Here is a 19,896-nt window from a genome sequence, read left to right as displayed (position 1 = left end):
AGTAGGCATAAGTACAAAAGAAAAAAAACGCGTTAAGTCAGTATTAGTAATTACAAAAATGAAACTTAAAGGGTGCTAAAACATTTTCCAACAACAACACACATTATACAAAGGCATCAAGCCCCCCATTCACTGTTTGCAGAAAAAAGTGAAATACCGCCAAACAACATTTTGTTATCTTTAATCCAATGCCATCCATGGTGTTTAAGTTCCACAAACACCACAAACAGTTGTTTTTCATCATGCATCCATGACTAGTACTGGGCTTACAGCTAGAAGGCCTATTACATTAGAAGGGTACGCCACTTAACATTACCATTCAATTTAATGACTATTGTAAATTTACAAACCAAAACATGGAGAAAATGTAGTGAACTGTTTAACATTTTTCCTTTGTAGGACAAAAATTACAAGTAAATATATAACAAGGCCACAAATGCAGGTCATCCACCAAAATAAGAAAAAAATCTAATAAAAGTACAGATAAACCCTGGGGCATGCCATTATCAAACAAACAAGTTGTACAACACTCTTATACAAGTGTTTTCAACTTACTTGTGGAAACTCAAATACAACAGTCCTTAAATCCAATAGTATATCCAGGAGACAAAAAGGTAATCCTTCCAGGTCAAATTCCAAGTGAAAAGTGACCAGGAGATGGACAAAGCAGTGGGAGAAGCCTGCTGGACAGGAACAGGAAGTTGGATTTTCTGTGGTACTTCCTGTTGGGGAAACAAATGTACTCCTTGCACAACAATATCAATGCAAAAGGTCAGTTAGAGAAGATTTGTTACTCAAAGTTACTCAAAGTTGTAGATTTTAGCTACTTCAGCATCACTAGTTTGCAGCAGCAGTCGATCGCGCTCACCTACATCAAAAAAGACGCACTGGTAGTCGCTGGTATGGTGATAACTCTCATGAACGAGTAAAAAATCTCATTTGTGACCGCAAGAAAGCAGAAGTCTTTCGTCTCATTTCTTGCACGCGCAAAATGACAGAAATCGTGGGCCAATGGGGAAAATAGAAAAAAGCTCTGCTACATTGCAGAGTGTGGAGTCTATCAATAACTCTGTGTTCTCAGTGGAGTGTAGAGTTGCTGAATTTGGCAAACTCTGCCGGCGGAGCGGAGTTTTTCACCCAGCCCTAGTCAGCACCCAATGTGGCAGAACCAGTTGCAGTGCCCTAAAGCCAGCCCTGTATGTATGTATGTATAGGGTCTTTCCATTGATCAAACCTCATCATAATGCAGCAGAGTACTGTATAGGGTTAAAGACAAGCATAACATCAATGAGAGATAGGACAGATGTCTGGGTTGTGGATAGTTAATGCACTGTGATACAGTGTACTTAATAGAAGTGGTTCTTCCACTCTTTCCTAAATTGAAGCAGCGTTGAGCAAATCCTGAGGGACATAAAGATTTTGGGCCATATGTACGAACACTTTTTCCCATAGACACAGAATGGGTAAAAACCTTTGCTACATCTGACCCTTTGTTCTAGATTCTTTATGAATAGCTGAATAAGGCCTGCCTTGTTTTTCTTCTTTTTATACTTCTTAGTCTGACGTCTAATGGTGTCTTGGCTGGAAGTGTGCCACCACCAGAGATGGTAACCTTGTTGTCTGCAAGATAAGCGGGGGTGCTGAATGTGAAGGCTTTGTAAATGATGCAGCTGGTTTTCAAGAAAGTGTGGGCCAGCCAGGTGAGCCAATGAGGTCCTTTTGGGATGGGAGTGATGAGATCATATTTCCTCAGTCCCTTGATGAGACTTGCTGTCACCCTTTAGTGGTACCAGTATAGAGCCTGTGAGCCCATGGAATAGGGCATTACCACAATTCAGATGCAAGAGTACAATGGCTTAAACAGCAGTCCTGAAGTCGATTTCTGCATGAAATAGTTTTATCGTCATTAGGAGAGGGTGCTGGTACCAGCACCTTGTGGTTTTTGGTAATCAGTGTTTCCTTGATGGGGAGCTTGGTGTCCAGGGCAAATCGAAGCAATATATGGCAGATGGAATATAGGCCCTCATTCTGACCCTGGCGGTCTTTGACCGCCAGGGCGGAGGACCGCGGGAGCACCGCCGACAGGCCGGCGGTGCTCCAATGGGGATTCCGACCGCGGCGGTAAAGCCGCGGTCGGACCGGCACCACTGGCGGGCTCCCGCCAGTGTACCGCCGCCCCATTGAATCCTCCACGGCGGCGCAGCTTGCTGCACCGCCGCGGGGATTCCGACCCCCCCTACCGCCATCCAGATCCCGGCGGTCTGACCGCTGGGATCCGGATGGCGGTAGGGGGGGTCGCGGGGCCCCTGGGGGCCCCTGCAGTGCCCATGCCACTGGCATGGGCATTGCAGGGGCCCCCGTAAGAGGGCCCCTACATGTATTTCACTGTCTGCTGCGCAGACAGTGAAATACGCGACGGGTGCAACTGCACCCGTCGCACAGCTTCCACTCCGCCGGCTCGATTCCGAGCCGGCTTCATCGTGGAAGCCTCTTTCCCGCTGGGCTGGCGGGCGGTCTGAAGGCGACCGCCCGCCAGCCCAGCGGGAAAGTCAGAATTACTGCCGCGGTCTTTCGACCGCGGAACGGTAATCTGACGGCGGGACTTTGGCGGGCGGCCTCCGCCGCCCGCCAAGGTCAGAATGAGGGCCATAGTGTTCAAAGCTGTGCAGGTTTATGTAATTGAGCAGGATTTATACTGTTTCTTGTAAGTTATTCTCAGGAATTCCATCTTGGTTGGGTTGAGTCTTGGGTAGGTGCTGAACACCCAGGCCAGGATAATGTGCAGGCAGTGTTTGAGGTGTTGGATGTCTGAAGCAGAGGAGGTGGTGATGATTGTAGACTTGTTTGCATGCAACATCTGAGCACAACACTATTGTTATGACTTTCTTCATCATAGCCTCTTTTCTTTTCATCATACAGTTATCAGTGCTGGTGCTTCATTTTATGGTTTTGCAATCTTTTCTATGTTCTGTTATTGTGAGATGTTCTGTTATGGTGAGATGGCTTCAAGTGGCTGCAAATGGGCAATTTTGAAGCTGACAGCCATATCCTTTTTTTACTTCCGACATAGGTCCCTAGTTATCAAGGTAGCATCTGGTATTTCCTTTTGGTAGAAGATGATGAATGTGTCTTTGCCCGTTGAGCTACAGCATTACATGCTGCTGTTTCTTGTGTTGGCCATTGTGAATTGATCCTAAGAGTTAAGACATGCCATTTTTTCTCAATCTGTGTAAAGGATTATGCAAATCAAGAGGGTAGTCAGAATTATCTGCTGTATTTGCACCAACTGCCAACACTGTAAAAAAACAGGAACAGTAAAATGTGTTTATTGTATGCCCATAGCTCTGGTTTCCCGAGGGGGGGAGGAAGGGTTCACGGTTCCCTGTCTGTGATACCTGCTTTAGGGACCTGGCAATGATAATTATAGGCATTGGCTCCTGCTCGGCTTTGCTAACAGCTGTTAATGACACCTAGTGCAGCCTTTGCAAAGGAAGTACCAGGAGAAGCCTCCAGCCAATTCAAACACAATTTGGAGAGACAAAGGATTTGACAACAACCCCTTCGCTGCCAGGGCTTTTCCCCTCCTGTGCCAAGTCTTTTTTTGGCTATTTGGGGCAGTTCGCCCTTAAGCCCTCATAACTTTTTGTTCACATAAGCTACCCACGCCAAATCTGCGTCCTTTTTTTCCAACATCCTAGGGATTCTAGAGGTACCCAGACTTTGTGGGTTCCCCTGAAGGAGACTAAGAAATTAGCCAAAATACAGTGAAAATTTCATTTTTTTTTTTAAAAATTGAAAAAGGGGCTACAGAAGAAGGCCTGAAAAAGGCATCAACAAAGGGTTTGCGGTGGTAAAATCATCATAATCCCAGCTTTCAGGAACAGGCAGACTTGAATTAGAAAATCCAATTTTTCAACACAATTTGTACATTTTACTGGGACATATCCCATTTTTACTATTTTTTGTGCTTTCAGCCTCCTTCCAGTTAGTGACCAAAATGGGTGAGAAACCAATGCTGGATCCCAGAAAGCTAAACATTTCTGAAACATAGACAAAATTCTAAATTCATCAAGGGGTCAATTGTGTAGATCCTACAAGTGTTTCCTACAGAAAATAACAGCTGAAAAAAAAAAATTGAAACTGAGGTGAAAAAACCAGCCATTTTTCTCCATGTTTTACTCTGTAACTTTTTTCTGTGATGTCAGATTTTTTAAAGCAATATACCGTTACGTCAGCTGGACACTTCTGGTTGCGGGGATGTATGTGGCTTGTAGGTTCATCAAGAACCCTAGGTACCCAGAGCAAATACATGAGCTGCTCCTTGCAATGGGTTTTCATTCTATATCGGGTATACAGCAATTCATTTGCTGAAATATAGAAAGTGAAAAATAGGTATCAAGAAAACCTTTGTATTTCCAAAATGGCCACAAGATAAGGTGTTGAGAAGCAGTGGTTATTTGCACATCTCCAAATTTCGGGGTGCCCATACCAGCATGTGAATTACAGGGCATTTCTCAAATAGACGTCTTTTTCACACTGCCTTACATTTGGAAGGAGAAAATGTAGAGAAAGACAAGGGGCAATAACACTTGTTTTGCTATTCTGTCTTCCCCCATGTCTCCCGATAAAAATGGTACCTTACTTGCGTGGATAGGCCTAGCGCCCGCGACAGGATCTGCCCCAAAACACAACGTGGATACATCACATTTTCACAAACAAAACAGACCTGTTTTTTTGCAAAGTGCCTAGATGTGGATTTTGGCCTCTAGCTCAGCCAGCACCTGGGGAAACTTAGCAAACGAAGCGCAGTTTTGAAAACTAAACACCTAGGGGAATCCATGATGGGGTGACTTGTGGGGCTCTGACCAGGTTCTGTTACCCAGAATCCTTTGCAAACCTCAAAATTTGGCCAAAAAAACACTTTTTCTTCTCATTTCGGTGACAGAAAGTTCTGGAATCAGAGAGGATCCACAAATTTCCTTCCACCTAGCGTTCCCCCAAGTCTCCCGATAAAAATGGTACCTCACTTGTTGGGGTAGGCCTAGCGCCCCGAAAGGAAATGCCCCAAAACACAACATGGACACATCACATTTTTCCACAGAAAACAGAGCTGTTTTTTGCAAAGTGCCTACCTGTGGATTTTGGCCTCTAGCTCAGCCGGCACCTGGGGAAACCTAGCAGACCAGCGCATTTTTGAAAACTAGACACCTAGGGGAATCCAAGATGGGGTTACTTGTGGGGCTCTGACCAGGTTCTGTTACCCAGAATCCTTTGCAAACCTCAAAATATGGCCAAAAAAACACTTTTTCCTCTCATTTCGGTGACAGAAAGTTCTGGAATCAGAGAGGAGCCACAAATTTCCTTCCACCCAGCATTCCCCAAAGTCTCCCGATAAAAATGGTACCTTACTTGTTGGGGGGAGGCCCACGACAAGAAAAACCCCAAAACACAACGTGGACACATCACATTTTCACAAAGAAAACAGAGCTGTTTTTTGCCAAGTGCCTAGCTGTGGATTTTGTCCTGTAGCTCAGCCAGCACCTAGGGAAACATAGCAAACCTCTGCAGTTTTTAAAACTAGACACCTAGGGGAATCCAAGATTGGGTGACTTGTGGGGCTCTGACCAGGTTCTGTTACCCAGAATCCTTTGCAAACCTCAAAATTTGGCCAACAAAAACACTTTTTCCTCTCTTTTCGGTGACAGAAAGTTCTGGAATCTGAGAGGAGCAACAAATTTCCTTCCACCCAGCATTCCCCCAAGTCTCCCGATAGAAATGGTACCTCACTTGTGTGGGTAGGCCTAGCGCCCACGAAAGAAAATGCCCCAAAACACAACGTGGACACATCACATTTTTCCAGAGAAATAGAGGTGATTTTTACAGAGTGCCTACCTGTGGATTTTGGCCGCTAGCTCAGCCGGCATCTGGGGAAACCTAGCAAACTAGCGCATTTTTAAAAACTAGACACCTAGGGGAATCCAAGTTGGGGTGGCTTGTGGGGCTCTGACCAGGTTCTGTTACCCAGAATCCTTTGCAAACCTCAACATTTGGCCAACAAAAACACTTTTTCCTCTCATTTCGGTGACAGAATGTCTGGAATCTGAGAGGAGCCACAAATTTCCTTCCACCCAGCGTTCCCCCAAGTCTGCCAATAAAAATGATACCTCATTTGTGTGGGTGGGCCAGGTGCCTGCAACAGAAAAATGCCAAAAACTTGTACAGATTGAGAGGATGGCGCAGCGTGTTGAGAAGCACATATTTTTGTTTTATACATCTTTTAGGCTGACTCTGCTTTGGGGACCAATGCAAGTGAGGTATCATTTTACTTGGGGGACTGAGGGGAATGCTCGGTGGTAGGAAATTTGTGCTATACCGGTGATTTTACAAAGAAAAGTGAGGAAAATATGATTTTTATGCACATTTTGAGGTTTGCCGAGGAGTCTGGGTAAGAAAATGTTGGGGGATCCAGGCAAGCCACATCTCCTTGGACTCCTTGGGGTGGCCATTTTTAAAACATGTCTGAGTTTGGTAGGTTTCCCTAGATGAAGGCCGCACCCGGGACCAAAAACATAGGTGCCCCCCCAACACAGGTAGTTTTGCAATAGATCATTTTGGTGTGTTCACATACTTATGTGATGTTCCAAACACTAAAATCGTGAAAAGAAACGCACTTAGGTTATGCTCAAAAGACCCCTCACCCACCAACCAATTTGGTGGCATGCTTCATCATCGGGGTCCCACCCGAGACACCTAGCGTGTCACAGGTGTGCTCCGACGCCTGATTACAGCGGAGCAGGCTTTGTCATTTTTACCACACATACTTGTTGGATTTGGCATGAGGGTGAGTGATGGTTCAGTGGATAAAATTTTATTAACAAGAGATTTCACAAAAATGAAATGCACTGTTAATAACTGAAAGGCCAAAAAACGGAACCAATGACTCAACAGCTCGTAAAGCCACAGCAAGGCACCAACCGCTTTACAGTCCATTCATACACCTTTCATACATGACATGCACAAGACCATTCACGCCGCCAGCCAAGGGCCCAGCACATTACAACACTTGCATCGACAGACAGCGCCACTCAAGGGCCCATCACTTACATATGCTCACATGCCTGATACAGCAATCACACCAGCTTATGGGAGTGTGTGGACTGGCGTTTGGCTGGCAGTGTGTTGCAGTAGCCAACAGCAAGTCAATATGTACACCGTCAGCCAAGCGCCACTACACACACAATGGCATCACTTTTTTTTTTTAAACAAAGAAACCACTAACTAATTAGAAATAATTACAAAACTACAAACACGAAAGCTCTAACTAAGTACATGACAGAAATGCCAACCATGAAACTGAACACATGAAAATACAAAACAGGCAGTTTACACTCATGGTTGTTCCCAGTAATTCTTCTGGGTGTGGTAATTCTTGAAACAACCACCCACACACAGCCCAGGCTTTGAAGGAGAATCTGGGCAGTACAATCTGGGCAGTACATTCGAGTCTCCCTCCGCATACCTCTTCGAGCACACACTCTACATTTCTTAGCTGGAAAGTCTTTTTTGGGTGTGGGAGGAATATGCTCAGAAAAGTGGCGATCTTTCAATCTAGCCACAACCTCCACCACTGCTTCTCTAGGAACTCTGGCCTGTTCCACCACAATAAGGCTCTCTATCACTGACTCCTGAAATTTTACAAATGTAATCTTTGACTCTGGAGACCTATCCTTAAACACAATAAAAACCTTAAAAGTTGCTAAGTGGAAGAGGTGAATTGCTAACTTCTTATACCAATCGTAAGACTTACGAATAGCAGTACAAGGTTCCAACCTTTGATCAACTCTAGCTACACCTCCCATGTGCTTATTATAATCTAAAATGCACACATGTTTGCGCACTTCAGCAACCTGGCCCCAAACAGTCATGGGGGAAGTACTCTCATCATGGATGGTACTTAGCATGTAGACATCCCTCGTGTCTGAAAATTTCAAAGCTAGCAGCTCATCATTCCGCAAGGCACTGCACTGTCCCCTCTCAAGTTTTTTTACAGACAAGCTCCCTTGGATTGCCTTTCCGGTTACAACGAATTGTGCCAAAAGCAACAGTGTCCACTCTAAACAATTCCTTGAACAACTGCACTCCAGTGTAGAAGTTATCTACATACAAATGGTGACCTTGTTGAACAGTCGTCTACCAAGTTCCCACACAATTTTCTCAGTAACTCCAAAAGTGGGAGGACAACCAGGGGGGTCAATACTAGAATCCCTACCAGTGTAGACACGGAAACTATACACATATCCTGTACTACTTTCAGATAGCATATACAATTTAATTCCATATCGTGCCCTCTTGCTAGGAATGTACTGCCTAAAAACCAAACGACCCTTGAAGAAGACCACGGCTATTGCTTTATCTGGAACATAGACCTCTGAAAACCAATGTACAAAATGATCAAGGACAGGCCTAATCTTAAAAAGACGGTCAGAATCAGGGTGATCTTGTGGCATGGCTAATGCATTGTCAACAAAATGCAGCATCCTAAGAAGAAGCAAATACCGATTACGGCTCATGGTTGCAGGAAATATAGCTGTTGCCATCAAGGGACTAGCAGACCAATAAGAAGCCAGGGTTAACTTCCTTATCAACCCCATCAAAAGAGTCAAACCCAAAAACCTTTTCATCTCCTCCAAATTTGTAGGAATCCGCTGGGTAGCTCTTGAGTGTGGCCTAAGTCTAGCAGCATTGTCCTTCAAATACTGCTCATCATACAAATTAGTCTGCTCACAATCTCTTCCAAAAACACATCATCCACACATAACTCAAAGAAACTGACAGGCAAAAAGTTATCTGTATTGACTCTAAACCCCGGGAGACCAGTAAAGGCAGGCAACTCTGGCTGCTCCATGTTTGGGGCAACCCAGAGTTCAGGTCTTCTAACGGGAAACCTTTCAGCCCCAGGTTGCTGCACTAATGGCACATCAGTGTCCTCCTCTAAAACAGGCCCTTCATCTGCACTGCGTGTGGCTTCCTCATCAGAAGATTCCTCTCCGACAGAAACTTCACTGCCTGAATCTCTCACTTCCTCCTCTGCCTCAGATACAGAGTCCGTCTCATAATCATGATCAGACAATGACTCAAAAAGCATACCAACCACCTGCTGAGTGGTCATCCTGCAGCTAGCCATGATTTTTCCTACGAAAATTAACTGGACAAAATGCACCACCAACAACCAGCACTGTGTAAGATAAGTAATGAAGTGTAGCTTTATCAGTAAGAGTTATAAACTCAAAAACTATACCGCTCACTTGCCTGAAAAAGCTTGACTCACCAGCAACTACTCTGCACAGACACAGCAATCACCAATGATATCCCACTAAAAAGAAAGAAAGAAGAGCAAATTAGAAATAAGACAACACAAATATCATTGTGCACAAATCTAAGGACAATTTTACACACAAACCTACATTTAGTACACCACCTACAAACATGTCATTCATGCATGGCAACAATATTCCTTTGGAGTAAATTGTTTTTACCTACCTAAAACATGCAACTATGCAAACCGAAATTCAACTACCGCCAAAACCGCAAGGAGCCACAGCAAAAAAAAACAAAAGCTTTGAACTAGAACAAATAAGCAATTTTTTTTAATCACAAATGCAAATACTTTGTCAATTGACAAACACCCAACCATCAAGCATTTAGAAATTGGTGCCTAAGTGGATTCTGCCATAAGGGCAGATGGGCCTACAAAAAAATAGGCAGAAAATACATTTAGTAGTGTGTCCCCAAGGGGCCACCCCAAAAAAAAAAAAAACACACACACACACACACTATCCCTGTTGTCTAAGTGGCTTCTGCCCCACTTGGGGGCAGATAGGCCTAAAATAATAGGCTCATCTGCCTCCAAGGGGGGCAGAAATGGCCTGCAGTTCAATGCCCCCCTTGGGGGGGCGCCCCTTGCCCAAGGAGACACCGCCCCACACATAAATAAACATACACAAAAGACGTAATGGTTACATCCTCGGCACCTGCGCACTGTGCCGTAGGACGTAACCATTTCGTCCACGGCACAGAACGGGTTAAGGGGCATATTTAAGAGCCTCTAGTGCCACCGGAGCGTCACTTTTAGTGATACCTCGTTGGCACTATGCATGGCACTGTATTTATAAGGTGGCGTTAAGCCATTTTTGTGACTTAACGCCACCTTGTTAATAAGGCCCCTTTACACTACGCACTTTGCCTTGCTGTGGGCGTGCCACAGAAACACCCATTGCATTTCAACACTGCCCAAGATTTATGAGTTTTAATGAACCTGAGGCAATGCCAAAATCGAACGCCACCCCAGTGGTGGCATTAGCATGGAGCAATGAGGAGAAATGAATTCATTTCTTCTTGTTTTTTGGCCTTTCTATATGTGCTGAATTCAGCAACACACATAGAAAGAGCAAATCGCCAATTAAGAATGTGTTTGTGCAGGAAGGTGTTCCTTTCTGCACAAAAACAGTCTCCACCTTGAAATAGCCAGCCTTTGTTGCTGCAATGTCATCAATTCTTTTAAAAACAGCAAAATAGGATGTAATTACAGAGGGTAGATTTGAGGTCAGACACTTCAGTCTTTGGCTTTCAGATGTTTTAATACTGTGCCTTGCTTGGATAGGCAGTCCATCTCGGCCATGTTGAACACATAATTTCAATTTCATTTTATAAATAGTTATCCAATTTGTGTTCCCATTAGGTGCCTTGTAATTTTGTGGAACTGTTTATTTTTAATGTCTTTACTTTGCTGATTTTTTCTGTGCCTTAGACTGCCATATTGACAGTGCTATTCACTAATTGCCCTTGCTTGATCATTTGTTTTACTTTGCTGTCATGATAACATGTTGTTCAATTTAAATGTATTTTCTTCACAAACTGCACACCTCTGGATCCTTTCAATGAAAACAAATATGCTTGATATGCAGTATGTGCAGTATACAGCCTTCCCCAAGGACATAGGCTCCCATTACAACTCTGGCAGTCGGTGATAAAGCGGTGGTCATACCGCCAACAGGCCGGCGGTAAAAAAAAATTGAATTATGACCACGACGGAAACCGCTCAGACAGACAGCCACTTTCACACACCGACTGCCACGGCGGTATCAACAAGCAGCAGAGCGGTAACCAACAACAGCCAGGCGGAAGACAATGTACAGGCCTATCCACCACCTTTTCCTGGGCAGTACCAACGACATCAAAAGCAGGGCAGAAACAGAACACAGAAGTCAAAGGACTTCAGGAACAACCACAACGCCATGGAGCCTGAGCTGCACATATTTTCGATGCTCGTCTACCTTTTCCTGCATTATGAACACCAACGTCGGCAAAGACGACCACGGTGAGTACTGCCGCCTAGCACACAAGAGAGTGGGGAGGAAAAAGAGAGTGACACACACATGCCACACGCAACACCCCCACCCCCAACACCATACACACAACCAGATGCAGTAACATTGCTTATCCACCCCATACCCCTCAGGAATAATGCAAGGAAAAAATGATTGGAAGAAAGTGAGTGTAATACGATAAAATAACATGAATAATTGCATCAAAATACAAACATATATACATATTTACAAACGTAGGGACACTGCCCAGTCCTCAATTTCCGTGGACCACAGGGCCACATCACATAGGCCAAGACCCCACCTCACTCCTGCAACAATACGGAGAGAACACTGCAGGGGCATCAGGTCGAAAATACACAGGCACCTCAGGGGGACAGGGAATGGGGAGGCACCTGAGCCGGAAGATGGTACAACACCACTGGTCCTGGAGGGGCTATATGCCCTGTGCAATGTACTGGGGAGTGCAAGGCCACAGTCTCTCAAGTGGGTGGTTTGCCCACTGCTTGGTCCTGGGGAGTGCAAGGCCACAGTCTCTCAAGTGGGTGGTTTGCCCACTGCGTGGTCCTGGGGAGTGCAAGGCTACAGTATCTCAAGTGGGTGGTTTGCCCACTGCTTGGACCTGGGGAGAGCAAGGCCACAGTCTCTCTAGTGGATGGCTTCTCCACTAGTACTGGAGGGGGCATTGTGCCCAGTGTACTTCATCCTGGGAAGGATGGGGTGAGTGGATGGCTTCTTCCACTGGTTCTAGAGGAGGCCTTGTGCCCAGTGTGCTTCATCCTGGGAAGGATTGGGTGAGTGGATGGCATCTCTACTGGTTCTGGAGGGGGCCTTGTGCCCAGTGTGCTTCACTCTGGGAAGGATGGGGTGAGTGGATTGCATCTTTACTGGTTCTGGCGGGGGCCTTGAGCCCAGTGTGCTTCATCCTGGGAAGGATGGGATGAGTGGATGGCTTCTCCCACTGGTTCCGGAAGGGGCATTGTGCTCTGTGATGCACATCTTGGGGAGTGCAAGGTCACAGTCTCTCATCTGGGTCTCAGACCCACAGGATTTGCAGGGGCCAGGACGCACAACTGCCCATTGAGGCATGACTACACACTGTCCGCAGAGGTGACGGCTGCTCAGTGGTGGCAGTTGCGGGGCTGGTGTCGGTGCTAGCAGTGGTGGTGGGGGGAGGCTCCAGCCCATCACATGCAGCTTCGGACAGCTGCCCACTGGGGCTGCTGCTGCTGGCAGTGGTGCTGGTGCTGCCAGTGGTGGGGGGAGGCTCCAGCCCTTCCCCTGCAGCCTCGGACGGCTGAACCACCATGGTTGGTGGTGGTGGCTCAGAATGAGTGCCAGCACCAGGCCTCCTGTCCTTCGTGCCTGCTGGTGCAGACTCTTACCCTTCCTGTCAGCAGCCGGGGATTGCCCCTTGCCCTTCCCTCCTGCAGCTGGTGGTGCCTTCTTGCCCTTCCTAGACGCTGCTGTTGGTGCCTCCTTGCCCTTTCCTCCTGCAGCTGGTGGTGCCTCCTTGCCCTTCCTTGTCACAGATGGTGGTGCTTCCTTGCCCCTCCCTGATGCACCTGGTGCAGGCACCCTGTCAGTGTTGGTGCCTGGTGCCCGGGATCCTCTCTCACCTGCAGTAGCTGTCGACACTACTGTGGCCATGGACTGGGTGGCTGAGGTGCTCATCTGGGTTCTGACCACCTTGGCCCGATGAGAAGGACGGGGCGGATTGGTAGGGAAGAGGTCAAGGGTGGAGAGGAAAAGCTTCTTAGGGACATTGGTGCAGGAAAAGGGTGAATGTTTGTGAGTGGAGGAAGTGGTTGTAGGAGGTGTCTGTCTGCTGTCTTTGGGTTTAGGTGTCTGGGCTGGATGCTGTTGTGAGGTGGGTGGCTGTTGGGTGTCTAAGTGCTTGCGTTTATGTACTTTGGGAGGAGGAGGCACAGACACAGTGGGAGAGGACCCAGGGGACGTGTGCATGGATGTGGGGGTGGTGACTGCCAGTGAGGGGCGTGTAGTGATAGGCGTGATGGTGGTAGTGGATAAGGATGTAGTGCATGCAGGTGTGAGTGTAGACGCTACTGGGAGGGAGATGGATGAGGAGGAAGAGGGGGACACAGTGGAGGCAGTGGATGTTGGTATGTCTGCATCTGGATGGTGTTTGTGTGAGTGCCTGTGTGATGATGTGTGATACTTGTGTTTGCCTGAACCACTCCTGTGTGTTGTCCTGGGTGCATGTCGGTCTGCCTGTGTGTGTGGGATAGGTTGGGGTTGAGGGGAATGGGATTGGGCAGGGGAGGTTGGAGAGGGGAGGCTAGAAACAGGGACAATGGCTGCCACCAGGGAGGAGGCCAGAGCCTGGATTCATCTCTGTTGTCCATGCCAGAGTGAATGCCCTCCAGGAATGCATTTCTTTGCCGCACATTGGCTCCCAACCCCTGGATGGCATTCACAATGGTTGACTGCCCAACAGAGATGGATCACAGGAGGTCAATAGCTTCCTCACTCAGGGCAGCAGGGCTAACTGGGGTAGGGCTTGAGGTGCCTGGGGTGAAGGAGATGCCCACCCTCCTGGGTGAGCGGGCACAGGAAACATGCTGAGGGGCTGCTGGGAGGACGGTGCTGGTACAGGAGGTGGCAGCTGTACCTGTAGTTGGGGTGGGCACAGAGGTGTCCGCCACCACCAGGGATCTTCCATCGGACGGGGTATCACTGTCAGAACTGTCCTATCCAGCCTCTGCCGTGGTGCTCCCCTCGCCCTCCATCCCACTGGTGCCCTCACTGTCAGTGGTGATGTGACAAAACAAAAAGGGGGGAAGAGACAAAGGATACCCTTGGTCAATTTCGGCAACAACACCACCGTTGGCGTACATGACACACACACACAGGGAACAGCCCTAAGCACTAGGCAATGCACTAACAGTCATAATGCTAGTCTCCAGCCCATGGACAGGGACACCTAACGCCAATTGCAGCATACCTGAGACCCACAGACACCTCCCCAGTAGTGGATGCTTACCAACATTCTATTTCCTAACAATAAGGTCCCTGTAACCTTTGTTTTTTCAGTGAGCATATATTATACAATGATTCCACATTCAAAATGTTCAAAATCCTCTTCCACTGTAGAAATCAGATGGCACCACAGGAATGGGATTTTTTTGAGTGTTTATTTGTTTTCTCACTGACAGTCCATTCAAAACAACAGGGACAGTTGACGCGTTTCGGCTCTTACCTTCCACAGAACCATAGAGTCCTACCGTCTGGATTGTCCTTTTTAAAGTGCCCTTAACCTAAGTCCACCATGACTTTTTCATTTAAAAACAACTCTAGACTGCATACCTTACACAGAACTGTCATGTATCATCCACCATTTTCTTCAAACATTACGTATGTAAAGTGGAAAGTTCTCTATTCGTTTTCATGTTAAGCATATAGATGATTACTCAAACAAGTTTTTATAAAATGACAGTAATAGTTCGAACTTTTTATAATTCTCAATTTGTTCTATTTTTCTATTGCAATTTTTTTAATACTCTTATAACATATTTAATATGGGTCATAGTAAAGTACGCCAATTCAAGTGGCGCATATGAATCATAGTCCATCATTTTGAACAGTCCACAATAAAACACACATACAGAAGGATCACAGCTTCTCATTTTATCTACTAATTAATTAATACATTTTAAGAAAAGGGGGAAACAAGGGAAAGTAATGAAACATTTAAAACATTTTGCGAGATGACTTTGGCTCAAAGAGAAAGAACAGGAATATTTCATATATGTCACTACTTCAACAATTCTCATTTATTCAACATTGTTCATTAAAGTGCAAATGCATTAGCAATTTCTCTGTGCAAAGCATAGCTTACCAAAGTGCAGATGCAGACCAATTGTAGTCCCAAAAAAAATATGGCCAATACTCTTACAAGACACAATTTTTCATATTGGTGTTCTTATCCAGGACAAATACAACCATAATACTAACTAGTCTCTTTCAGATATGATCATGGCCCACGTAATGACATTTAGAAATTGAGTATGAAACACAGAGAAGAGTTTTAAGTGCATTTATGTCACTATTTTAACTGTTCTCATAAATCCAACATATTTCATTAAGGTGTGAATGCAATAGCAGCTTCTTTGTGCAAAAATACGCATTAGCAAAGTGCAAATGCATACAAAAAATGCCAATATTCTTGCAAGACATAATTTTCTTTTTTTGGTATTCTTTTTCAGGACGAATACAGCCACAATACTGACTGGTCTCTTTCAGATGTAATAATGGTCCAGTAGATGACAAATGGACATACATTTATAAAGTGCAAGGAAGATTTCTAAAGTGCAATTGCAAGATATGTTAACATTGTTGACTTTAGATTATACGCCCATATTTCTCCAATCCCTGCATCCTTTAATTCTATATGAAACCATCTTCTTTCATGCAAGACACATCCTATGACTACAATTTCATTTCAATAACACATGTTTGCTATGCTCAACATTCCAATAATTTTAAAGCATAAGAGGGAGGATCTCGAAGATGTACATATAACTCTGCATCTAGATTATGTCCCATGGGTGTCTCTGTTCCCATCAATATAATTAATCTAGACTCAATCCTTCTCAGAGTTAATTGACAATCTCCTCTTCTGTCACTTTTCTTTATATGTTTGGTAGCAAAATATTGCACTTCTTTAGCATTTCCTTCATGTTCTTCCCAGAAATACATTGCAACTGTGTATGAAAAGACCTGGTCCTTAATTGCTCAAAGATGTTGCAAATTTCTCAATTTGACTTTGCTCCCCACATAATATGTTCTGGAAGGCATACTAAAGCATACACAACATACTTGGTGTTGCAAGTTATATGTTCTTCATCTTCTCTATTTTACCATTGAACAGTATGTAACTGGTTTCATTGGTTGCATGCTCGCAAGCCTTATATTTTGTACATTTCCAGAATCCCAGTTGTTTTAGCTAATTTGTTTTTTTATTTTCAGCTTTATGTGAGTAATGGCTGCTTATGAGGAGATCTCTCCTAAGTGATGCCTCCTTTTGATAGGTGATGTTAGGATGATTTGTCAGTAGGTTGTTTATGTTTCATCTGATCTCAATATTCTCTATTTTTTTTAATTATTTGTTTAATCCCTTTATGTTGCATATTAAAATCCATGATAAGACACATTTTTTCATCCTGCAAGTTTTTCCTTTTAGGTGTTAGAAGTTCATCCCTTGTTTTTTTTCCAGTCTCTTTCCATGGCAAATTGTGGTTTAAGACCACTGTTTCCCACTTCTCCTGTATCTATGCCCATATCTTTACAAAAATTTTACATTTGTTATTGCTTTGAGTGGCTTTGTGTCACATACTCCTTTTGATTCGTCTGCCAAGGTAGCTAACGTTCTCAAACATGGTAGCTCATCTATTGTTATTTTGGATTTATTCCTCGTCTTTGGTTCCTGCATTTTAGATGGAGGGTGATTAAAAAAATGCTTCGTTAGCTTTAATTTACGGGTAATTTTATATGAATCAATTCTGAAATTTGCTAGATTAATTTCAGAGTCGGAGCAAAAGGACAGCTCGTTTTTCAGAACCTTAATTTGATTTTCATTCAGGGTTTTTTTGGGATAAATTGATGACAAGATTATCATCTTTTAATATATTTTTTTAGTTTTTTTCTCTTCTTTCGTTTTCTTCTTTGGCTTTTCCATTTCCCTCAGTTTGTTCTGATTTTACACTCCCTCTGGCTCTGCCCCTTCCCGGTTTTGGTTCTTTTCCTCCCCCATCTGTCTTGTACTCATCCAGACAAAACGTAACTCCCTGGAAAAATCCATATTCGCCTGGCTTGATTCCTAATCCGCTGAGCTCACTTCAGAGTGATCTGCTGATACCTCTGAAGCCTCCTTGGTTTACAAGTTTTTATCCACGCGATTCTGCCCCTAAGGCCATCATACTTGCGAGCAAAAGTGTATATTCGACTACTTGTATAGTCAGTACGGTCTCAATTAAACTTTCTTGCCTTCCTTTTCTCAGTGTCAGCTTCATGTTTATTTAATCTGTTCTTCATTTGCTCAAGTGACTTTGCTATATCTTCCATCACATTTGCTTTTCTAATTCTTGTTCAAGTTCTTTTATTTTAGTAATTGTTTGCTTTAACCTTCTTTCTACATGTTAAATAAATGTGTGCAGTTGTTTAAAGGAGCACTCATTAGTGCCATCTTGCCAGTTCTTTATAAGGTCTTCGTCCAAGTAATTCAAGGTGGGTAATATTATTATTCTCAGACCTCTTGGTAGCCTTCTATACTCAATATACTTTTGGAGAGATGTAATTTCCAACCATTTGTCCAATTCTACTATTCTCGCTTGTTCCAACTCTATAATAATAATATTAGGCGTTCTTTTCTTTTCATTAGTCTGTTTCAAAGAAATGTTTTCAATGGCTCTTTTTCATCATTAATAGGTTCACTGGCTCTTTGAGCCCTCAATTTTCCTCTTTCTGCCATTTCTGTCCTCTGAACTCCTTATTTCCCTGTGCTGCACTGTCAGAGGTGCGTATGGGCATTAAGTGTGCCTCTACTTTCACCAAATTTCTTATTCAATGCTCTCAGAACCTGTTATCCTGGTGAATCATTTGTCTCAACATTTTTTTTTTAATTTTACAATAATGCATTTTTTAGGAGATCTCCTGATCTGTTGCACTTACTGTAAATTCCTGGTATTTGTGGGTTTTTGCACTGCAGCCTATGTTGGGTAGTACGTGAGGAGAGCCCTCATTCCCCTTGCCCCCTCCAAAACATCTAGTTTTGGCGCTACACCCCCACCTCCCCAGCACAAAATTGCCAGTCCACACTCCTTGCAGTCAATGCCTGGGCAGAGGCGCCAGAACATTTTTCACCTCACGATAAAGACGGCTGCTTCAAATTTCCGTCTCGCCTCCTCAATCGGGTGAGTATTCCTTGCAGCGCAGATGCTGTAAACAAAATGCATCCAACGAATCTACCATTTGAAATTCTCTTTCACAGTAGAAATCAGACGGTACCATAGGAGTGGGATTTTTGTAGTGTTTTTATAAATTTGTCACCAACAGTGCATTCAAAAAATCAGGGAGAGTTGACGCGTATCAGCGCTTGCTTTCCAACTCTGCCTACCGTCTAGAGTGTCCATTTTAAAGTGCCCTCAGCCTAAGTCCATCATGACTTTTTCTTTTAAAAACAACTAGACTGCATATTTTTTTACACAGAAATGTCAAGTATCATCCACTATTTATGTATATGTATCAGTATAAATCAATAGTAAAATGCCCACACCAATTAACATTTTTCAATGTTAGAATATTTACAATTTCTAATGCAATAATATGACAATCTGTCACCCATATTTTAGTGGTTCCGTGTTTTCTTTTTGTTTTGTTTTTTTGAGGCACTCTTCCAATAAAAAATAACTATGGCACCAGCCAAGGCGAGACCTATTGGCCTTGCCAAGAACGCTGCCTCTTTAGCATTGAGTGTTGCTGTTGTTCAGTACTAGTATGCCTGCCTAACAACCGACTGATCAGGATAACATTTCAGGAGGGACCTTTAATTTTTGTCAGATTTCTACATGAGGCAAAGGGACAGTTTGATAATGGTGAAAAAATCATACAGAGAATGATTTAATATCCCTGTGAGACTGCTATTTGGAATCTTGGAACTACAGCCGATTTCAGACTGTGCCAGAGATATGGTTGTAAAGCAGATGTGCCAAACCGCCACTGTCATAATTTGGCGGTAATTACCGCCAGCCTGTTGGCGGTGCTACCGCCAACTTAACACCGTTCACCAGGGTCATAATGAGGGCCTAAATCTTTATGATCTTGAAAATAGCCCTGCCTTTTGGATAATTCTTTTATAATTCCAATTATTTTCATTTTCTCACATAGTTGCTTGGCCAGCTGTCTCTTCCAAAATGTTCACTACAATCTACCAGCCTTCTCAATTTATTTCTCTCACTTTCTCACACTTTTTTCTTTCTCTACCTCTCTGTTGCGGTACCTATTTCTCCTCATCTTGGCTCTCTATTTCTTTCTTTATCAAAGTTTGATCTCTCTCTCCCATGTTTCTTTCCTCTATTTTGTTTTCTTTCTCCTCTTCTTTTTCGCTGTTCCCTCACTTTATTTTTTGTTTTCATTTTCTGTAGATGTCTCTCTTTCTGCCTTTCCTTCTCTCTCCTTTCCGTTATTCCTCTCTCTATATATTCTCTCTATTTTTTCCTCTCTCTCGCTGTTGATATGCATGCCTCTCTTGGTCCCGCTCCTCTCTTTCTTCCTAACAAAATTTCCCAGTGCATTTTTGTAATTTGAATTATTGCCACATTTTACTTAGTGAGACTGTCTTTGGGGGTGGCTCTTACTCTTTGTTGTGCCGCTTTTCACATTGCTCAGCCCTTCGGTCTGCCGCAGCCTCGATTGACCTTGTATCTCCGAATTTGGGCACCATTTTTGAAGGATGGCGGGCTGGTCTTCAGGTCAGATTCACCCATTTTAGATG

This window comes from Pleurodeles waltl, chromosome 1_2, assembly GCF_031143425.1.
Source record: "Pleurodeles waltl isolate 20211129_DDA chromosome 1_2, aPleWal1.hap1.20221129, whole genome shotgun sequence".
Classification (NCBI taxonomy): Eukaryota; Metazoa; Chordata; class Amphibia; order Caudata; family Salamandridae; genus Pleurodeles; species Pleurodeles waltl.
The sequence above is the reverse complement of the archived record's forward strand: the minus strand, read 5'-3'. Positions refer to the sequence as shown.